This window comes from Quercus lobata, chromosome 2 (assembly GCF_001633185.2).
Source record: "Quercus lobata isolate SW786 chromosome 2, ValleyOak3.0 Primary Assembly, whole genome shotgun sequence".
NCBI classification, from domain to species: Eukaryota; Viridiplantae; Streptophyta; class Magnoliopsida; order Fagales; family Fagaceae; genus Quercus; species Quercus lobata.
The window spans coordinates 3,852,199-3,861,191 of NC_044905.1; the positions used below are offsets into that span (position 1 = coordinate 3,852,199).

At 42.0% G+C, this 8,993-nt stretch overlaps 1 long non-coding RNA gene across 1 annotated transcript; it reads left to right on the top strand.

The window, feature by feature from the left end:
- Positions 1-322: 322 nt before the first annotated feature.
- LOC115978299 lies at positions 323-1,016 on the top strand. Its single transcript, XR_004088679.1, has 2 exons — positions 323-532; positions 659-1,016. It is a non-coding gene; the product is annotated as an uncharacterized LOC115978299 (long non-coding RNA).
- Positions 1,017-8,993: the final 7,977 nt, after the last annotated feature.

Genomic DNA, 8,993 nt, shown 5'->3' on the forward strand with positions numbered 1-8,993 from the left:
ATTCGGGTTGGAAAAATTCACAAAACCCGGCCAATCCACTAACATCCCTTTCTGTCAAAATGTGGACTGGGTGAACGAAAGTGAGATTGTCTTTACTTTTCTTCCATGGTATCCTATTGAAACTATTCCTTGTTATGGGCCAGCCATAGAAACCTTTTTTTATCTTAAAAGCTATGGTCCCAAATGAAAAACCTCTTGGACCATGACCAACACAGTAACCACGGTAAAGACATAAAGTAGAGCTGTCTCTAACCCATAAAAGACACCATAAATATGTGCGGTTGTTTACTACTGCGTGTCACACCCTCTGTGCACTCTTTGCCATGATGCAACTACGGGTTGCCACCTTGTACAAAACGTGTCCATTAATCCTAGCTATGTGAGCCACATAAAATGATAAAAGTCCATACCTTTTTGGGCCACGGATCTAACACAAATTCTCTACTGGGGTTTAATTTGCAAAAAGATTCCGGGGTTAAATTGAATATCCATTGGATATTCTTTGAGGTCCTCCAAGATGAACATGTCAAAAGTATAGAATTCAAACTATCTTTATCTTCAATAATTCAATACCCTTTTAGTGACTGTGTATTACATGGATGATTGTTTAAGAATCTTTCATTTTTGTGTTCTATTTGTATTTTTTTTTTTTGGGTAGGGAAATGAAGAGGTTAACGAACAAGGTGCAAGAGAAACCAAGGTGGTGGAGACAGTAGATTATCAGTCACATCCTGGAGAAGACAGAGAACCTGCTAAAGAGGCGGTGCAAGTGGTTCATTTGACTCGTGATAATAAGCGTGATTCCAGTGTCGGAGGTGGCAAATTGGCTAGTGCAGTTGCTTCAGTGGCAAGTACTATAAGGTCCGCTATGGATGCCATTTTGGGCACTGGAAAAGACAACGCCAAAAAATGAGTGAGACTTGCAGAAGATAGATAAATATGATAGCTAGCTATGTAGCTCGAGAATAATGATAAAGATCAAGAAGAAGAAATTGAAAATAAAGCAATTTATGTTATTCTCAGTTGCAGGTCACACAATTTTAGTTTGGGAAGCCTTCTTTTTATCATTTTTCTTTTTTTCCTGAATGGTTTTGATTAAAGAAAAGAAACCACACCTTATACATCAACACCTAAGAAGACTGACTGAGAGCAATTAACCATAATCCCAAATTCACACATTAAAATATCCACACCTCAAAGCAAAGTAATATATAGCTTATTTAATTAGTTGAGTGTGATGCTACAGAAAATACAAATTTTACAATATAAATAGTACTACATAAGTCTTATATAATACTTATAATATAATATGTGTACCAATCACATTCATCATCCCATAAAATTAGTAATTAATAAGCATTTTCATGTGCTTAATACATCACACGGTCTAATATTCCTAGTACTCCCTCTTTGCTTTGTGTTGCTTTGATTCTTAACTTTTTTTTTTTTTTTTTTTTGAGAAACCACCCCATGAAGAGGGGGAAGAGTCAATAACATTAAGGAAATTCAGAATAGTACACCGATTCACACCCAATTGGGATTTCCTCCATCCAAACTTGGAATGGGGAGAAGTTACATGCTGATCTGGCTAAACAGTGGGCCAGCTTGTTCCCTATCCTACGAGTATGACTAAATGTGAGGGACTGGAAAGCCAAGGAAAGAACCTTAATGTCTTCCAAAATGTGACCGAAGCTTGAAGAGTCCCTGCCACCTGAGGAAAGAGCGTTGATAATTATTTCCGAATCGCCTTCAAGTTGCACCCGATTCAGATTTAGATCTTGAGCCAAGACCAGTGCAGTACGAGCTGCTAACACTTCCACCATCTCTACTGATGTAGGCAATGGAATAGTTTGTGTACAAGCAGCCATGACAAGACCTCTGTCGTCGCGAATGACACCAGCCAAACCAGCCAAGTTCCTATCACTAAAAGTAGCTCCATCGAAGTTGATTTTCACCCAACCCGACTCCGGAGGAGACCACCTGGAACCTGAAGCCGGTTTTGGTGGAGGATGAGAGGAAGGTTGGGCAGATTGGAACTCCAATAAGCAGTCTGTAGCCAAGCCTATAATTTTTGCCAAGGGAGCCACGCACTCACCAGCCCGCATCTTGTTTCTATGCATCCAGAGCTGGGACAGGACCATGGCAAAAAGATCAAAGTAGTCACAATGGGACTGGCAGCATTGGAATACTTCCAGCAATGAAGAAAAGCCTTTGGTTAAATTCATGAGCCAGGTGAACTTGGAAGACCAAACAGGGGCCAGAGCAGAGCAGGACCAAAGAGCGTGAAAAATATTCTCACTCTTAAGCTTGCAGCCCGAGCAAAGATCATCTGTGATAACTTTCCTTCTCAAAAGATTAGACTTGGAAGGCAGCGCATCGGAACCAGCCCTCCAAAGCAGCGTTTTGACCCTATTGGGGACGTGTAGGCTCCACACACCCTTCCAAATGCTTCTGGTACTTGACAAATCCGATGAGGAAGGCTCACCATTTAGGGCTTCCTCCATGAGCCACCTGTAACCAGATCTGACAGAGTAAGAACCATCTGGGTTATGCGGCCAAAACAACCTATCCACACTCGGTCTAAGGCTGAGAGGAATAGATAGGATTAGAGCAGCTTCATGGGGCAAGAAAATGTTACGAATTGTTTCCTCCATCCAACAGCGGAGGTCACTATCAATTAGTACCGATACCGTTGCATCGCCGCCAAGGAAGTCCCTAGGAGACACCACCCTTTTGCTATAGGGGTCAGGCAGCCAATTATCATGGTAAATCCGAATCAAGGACCCCGAACCCACTCTCCATTGAACCCCTTTCATGTTCACATCTCTACCCTTCAAAATACTCTTCCATGCGAAAGAGCCATTGCCTTCTTTTGCATCAAGAATGGACCCGTTAGGGAAGAATTTCGCCTTAAAAAAATCTATGGAAGAGAGATGTTTTATTATCAAGCAGCCGCCAAACTTGCTTTGCTAGCATGGCAATGTTGAACCGTTGAAGCTCTTTAAAACCCATACCCCCCCGGCTTTTTGGAAGGCACAAGGAGCTCCATTTGGTCCAATGAATCTTCCTTTGATTACCTCTTTGGCCCCACCAAAATTTCCTAATTAGCATCTCAATGTCATTGCAAAGATTGGCTGGGAGCTTGAAGCAGCTCATGGCAAAAGTGGGGATTGCCTGGATCACAGCTTTGAGGAGAATTTCACGGCCCGCTTGGGATAGAAGCTGTTCTTTCCAGCCTTGGAGCTTAGCCTCGACTCTTTCTTTAATGTAAAGTAAACTCGCTTTCTTGTTCCTACCAACTAGGGAAGGAAGCCCAAGGTATTTTTCGAATTGCTTGATTTCCTGAACACCCAACGCATCTTTGATTTGATCTGCTATGAGGAGGGGGGTGGATTTGCTGAAAAAAAGGCCCGTATTACTACGATTCAGTTGCTGCCTCGAAGCCTTTTCATAGCACTCCAACAGTCCTTGAAGTCTATGGCATTCCACAAGGGAGGCTCTACAAAAGATCACACTATCATCGGCAAAAAATAAGTGGGTCAAACGGGGGCCCTTCCTACAAATAGACACACCCCGGATCTGTTTGGACTCGGCTGCCTGCTGCAGAAGGCTGTGAAGACCCTCAGAGCATATGAGGAATAAATAGGGCGACAGTGGGTCACCCTGCCTAATGCCCCGAGACGGCTGGATGATTGGGGAGGGTTCACCATTGATGAGGATGGAATAACTAACAGTTGTGATGCACTCCATTATAAGGTTAACCCATTTTACGTCAAACCCCATTTTCTTCATAATCGCTTCTAAGTAAGCCCATTCAACCCGGTCATAGGCCTTACTCATGTCCAGTTTAAGGGCCATGAAGCCGGATTTACCATACTGATGATGTTTCATGAAATGAAGGGTTTCAAAGGCCATTAGGATGTTGTCAGTGATGACCCTACCCGCCTGAAAGGCGCTCTGGTTTTCAGAAATTATCAAGGGGAGTACATCACGAAATCTATTGGCAAGGACCTTAGAGACTATTTTGTATACCACATTACAAAGGCTAATCGGCCTAAAGTCAGTGATAAACTCAGGGGATTTAACCTTAGGGATCAGGGTGATATTGGTACTGTTAATCTCTAAAGGAATTTTACAGTTATTAAGGCAATCTAACACAGCAGAGCAAATATCCTCATCAATTAAAGACCAGAAAGTTTGATAGAACAGGAGAGGCATACCGTCAGGACCCGGGGCAGAGATAGGTTTCATTTGCTTGATAGCCACCTCCACCTCTACTCTGAGGAAAGGCCTAAGAAGCAGGGCATTCATCTCCACAGAAACCGAAGGTTTAACAGTATCCAAGACCCCTGAAAAATCCAAAGACTGAGATGATGTGAATAGGGATTGGTAGTAGTCACAAGCAATCTTTTTAATCATACTATCCTCAGTGCACCACAAATTGGATGAGTCTCTCAAACCAGAAATTCTATTTCTACGGAATCTGTGAGAGGCCTTACTGTGAAAATAATTTGTGTTCCGGTCTCCACATTTGAGGAAGAGAGCTCTGGACCTTTGCTGCCACATCTGACTTTCCTTGTCCAGGAGATCATTAAGCTCGGTTCTAAGCAGCTTGACTTGTTCATAGCCAATTTTCCCACACGCCGCATCGCATTCTGCTTTGGAGAGGAGCTTGCTTTTCTTTTCCACTTGGTGTTTAACACTGCCAAAAGACTGCTGACTCCAAGCAGTGAGCTTCTCCCCACATAAATGAATTTTCCCAGCAATCTGGAGCATATTTGCACTATTGGAGGTAGTGCCCCACGACCGCACCACCGTGTCACCACAGCCACCCTCCTTTAGCCACATTTGCTCAAACTTGAAGGGACGGTTTGGTTTAGGGAGAATACCATCCGGTTTGACAAGAATAGCTTTGTGGTCGGAGGAATGAGTGCGGAGGTGCTGGACCTTGGAACCCGGGAAGCGAGAGAACCATCTGTTGGATGCAACCGCCCTGTCCAGCCTTTCCAAAACTAATCCACCAGCTCTTTTACCGCACCAAGTGAATTTCTCCCCAACATAGCCAAGGTCCATGAGCCCACACTCGTCTAAAACATCACGAAATTCTTTCATCTTACATTCCTGTCTGGGAGCTAGACCGAGCTTTTCATGGGACCAGAGAAGCTCGTTGAAGTCACCGGCGCACATCCAAGGCAGAGAGGAACGGCGATGAAGGCCTCTCAGCAGCGACCAAGTTTCCTGTTTCCTAGCAGACTCGGCGAAGCCATAGATCCCCGTGAACCTCCATTGCTCACCCGAATTCACTCCAACAATAGCGTCGATGTGGTTCGGAGAAGACGCTATCACATCAATCGAAACAGAGCTCTTCCAAAGCAAAACCAGACACCCTGTTTTCCCTGCGCTTGGACCAACCCAGCAGTGATCAAACTTCAGATCAACACACAATCGACGGAGCCTAGCATCTTCTGCCCACGTTTCGGCAAGGAACATGGCAGCGGGATCTTGTGCCCGAGTCACCACCTCGAGCTCTCGGAGTGTGCGCAGGTTCCCAAGCCCACGCACGTTCCAGCACAGCCAACTCATCGTCCCCGGCGGGGCTGAAGAGCAGCCTCCGTCGATGGTGGAACATTTTCTTCTAGGGCAGCGCCGTTGAGGGCTCTGCGTTTGGAAGGGATAGGAGAATCAAATGACCTGAGTGGGGATTGCTTACCTAAGACCACATCAGAGACCGAAGTATCACTTGAGTTCCTGGGCCGTTGGATCCTTAACCATTTCCCTTCGGGCTGGGCTATGCGTTCACTTTGATCCACAGCCATATTCGTTCGATCATTTAGTGGGATGGGCTCGGCCCGTTGCACTGAAGGGTTTCGTGCATTTGGGCTAGGAGATAAGGATGACTGGGCCGAATGGACATGGGCCGTGGCGGGAAGAATAACATTTGAAGCACTCTCCCCAACAGTGTCCTTTTCAAATCCGTGGATGTCTCTGTCCAGTTCACGAAGTGTCTTCTCAAAGTCAGCCAATTTCGGGGGAACCGACGCTAAGATCTCCTCAGAATTTTGAAAACCCACATGGTGAGTGGGGGTTGATACTCTGTCAGAGTCTACTCCTTGAATCACGGGATTTCCATTTAATGCTCTCGGGGGAGGAGAGAAGGGTTCCACTGTGGCCGTGTGCACCGTCGCTTGAATGAAGGGGGGTGGTTCAGTGCCCGGGGAGGCAGGGTTGGACACCTTCTTCTTCGCAAAGAAACCCGGGACAGAGACCACTTTCTTCCTTACTGAGTTAAAGGGGGGAGCTCTGAGCCAAGCACCGAATTGTTGCTCGTCGGAGTTAAGAGTTCCCTCGCTCTCAAGCCATGTTGCACAGTCTCTGTCGCCGTGCGTGAGGCAGCCACACCAGTAGCATAGGTTGGGGAGCCTCTCATATTTGAAAGAGACCCATTGTTTCTTACCATTTTCCAGAGTAATGAGTCTTCCTCTGCAAAGGGGCTGTGAGATGTCCAGCATCATTGGCGGTGAGGATCGCCCCTAGAGGCTGGCAGATTTGTTCTGCAATCGCCTTGTGCCTGAAACGAAGTGGGATGTCATATATTTGGATCCAAAACGGGACCATTTTTAGTTCAGAAGCTTTGAGCGTGGTGTCCTTATCGTATCGGGTAAGCACCATAATGTGCTTGTCAAAACTCCACGGCTCCGCGGAAAGTATTCTTTCAACATCGTGCTTACTATCAAAAGAGAATAGGATGAGATGGTCGCCGATAATTTTGATCTTGAAGCCTGACTTTGTCCTCCATAACGGGGTGAAGGTATTGGCGATGGCTTCTATATTAAACGGGCGTTTGGTTAGAAATCTAGCAACTATACCATGCTCCGTGATGGCTTGGTCACTCCTAAGATGTAGACCCTGACCCTCTAGCTCCGAAAGAGAAAGCGAGCTCCAGTGTTTCGTCAGGTCGTCCATGCCCAGAGCAGGGTCCTAAGAACTAACAAGGTGTTTCCCAAGTCCCTAAAAGAACAAAACCACTAGCCTGATAGTAACCGTGTTACCACCAGGGACACACTCACCTTCTGGGGAAGGGACGACAGTGCTACACTCTGGGGAGGCTTTCCTAGAGAGAAAAGTCACACAGAAGCGAGCAACCAATCCAACTTTGATTCTTAACTTTTAACTATTATTTATCTATATTATTATTTAAGCGACTTTCCATGTTTGGGCCGGATTTTTTTTATTTATTTCAAAACACCCTTACATCCCTCGTTTCAAGTAAAAATAAAACTAAAGGATAATCCGATAAAAATACATGTCTAACTTGCATTAAAACATTGCCTACAAAATAAGAATACTCTCCCACTAACCTACTTCTTCAAAGCAATTATACTTCTTCAACTAACCTACTTCTTCAAAACAACTATACGTTTATTGTTTTTTTTAAATAGAAAAATAGATTCCTATCAAAAAAAGAAAAAAGAAAAGAAAATTAGATTATGAATTATCCCATCAATTAAATAGGTTTAACTATAAAAAAAAATCCCCATCCGTCCGTTTTTTTTTTTTTTTTTTTTTAATTCTACCAAAAAAAAAAAAAACTTCCCATCTTTTGTGCAAATTAAAAAAACAAAAACAAAAACTGATAGAGCCTCTGAGCACGCACTTATGCGCATGGTCAGAGGCTCTTCTATTTTTTTGGGAAAAAGTTAATAATTTGCATCCATTATAATTTGGGATTGCTATATTTTCCAATCACAAAAAAACCTAGGGGTGTAATGAGTATTATGCATTAGCAGGTAAAATAATTTTTCATCACACCCGTAGATTTTTTTTGTGATTGGAAAACATAGTAATCTCAAATTATAATGGATGCAAATTATTAAATTTTTCCCAAAAAATAGAAGAGTATTTGAGAGTCCGTTTTTACAATATTTACTTTTAATTGGAATTGGATTTATTGTAAAGATGAGATTTGATGTTTAATCAAAATCAACAAGATAATGATATATTGGACATCCCATTGTACTGGAAAAGGGAAAATCAAAGGTTTAATCAACATGATAAAAAAAATTAATCATACATAGACATCCCAAAGTAGTGGAAAAGAGAGAACCAGAGGCTTTAATCAACAGTAGAAACAAAACTAAATGATAATCTGGTAAAAATACATGTCAAACTTGCATTAAAACATTACCTACAAAATAGGAACACTCTCCCACTAACCTACTTCTTCAAAGCAACTATACTTCTTCAAATCAACTATACGTTCATTGTTTTTTTTTTTTTTTTTTAAATAGAAAAATAGATTCCTATAAAAAAAAAAAAAGGAAAAAAGATTATGAATTATCCCATCAATTAAATAGGTTTAACTATAAATTTTTTTTTTAAATCCCCATCCATCCACTTTTTTTTTTTAATAATTCTACCCAAAAAAAAAAAACTCCCATCTTTTGTGCAAATTAAAAAAAAAAAACAAAAAATAAAAACCGACAAAGATAAACATATACTAGCCTCTAAGTATGCGCTCACTCAAGAGGTTAGAGGCTCTTCTATTTTTTTGGAAAAGTTTAATAATTTGCATCCATTATAATTTGGAATTACTACGTTTTCCAATCACAAAAAAACTAAGGGTGTGATGAAAAATTAACATGATCCTTTTGTCTTGAGGGTCCGTTTTTACTATATTTACTTTTAATTGGAATTGGATTTATTGTAAAGATGAGATTCGATGTTTAATCAAAATCAACATGATAATGATATATTGGACATCCCACCGTACTGGAAAAGGGAAAATCAAAGGTTTAATCAACATGATAAAAAAATTAATCATACATAGACATCCTAAAGTAGTGGAAAAGAGAGAACCAAAGGTTTTAATCAATAGTAGAAACAAAAATAAAAGATAATCTGGTAAAAATACATGTCTAACTTGCATTAAAACATTGCCTACAAAATAGGAACACTCTCCCACTAACCTACTTCTTCAAAGCAACTATACGTTT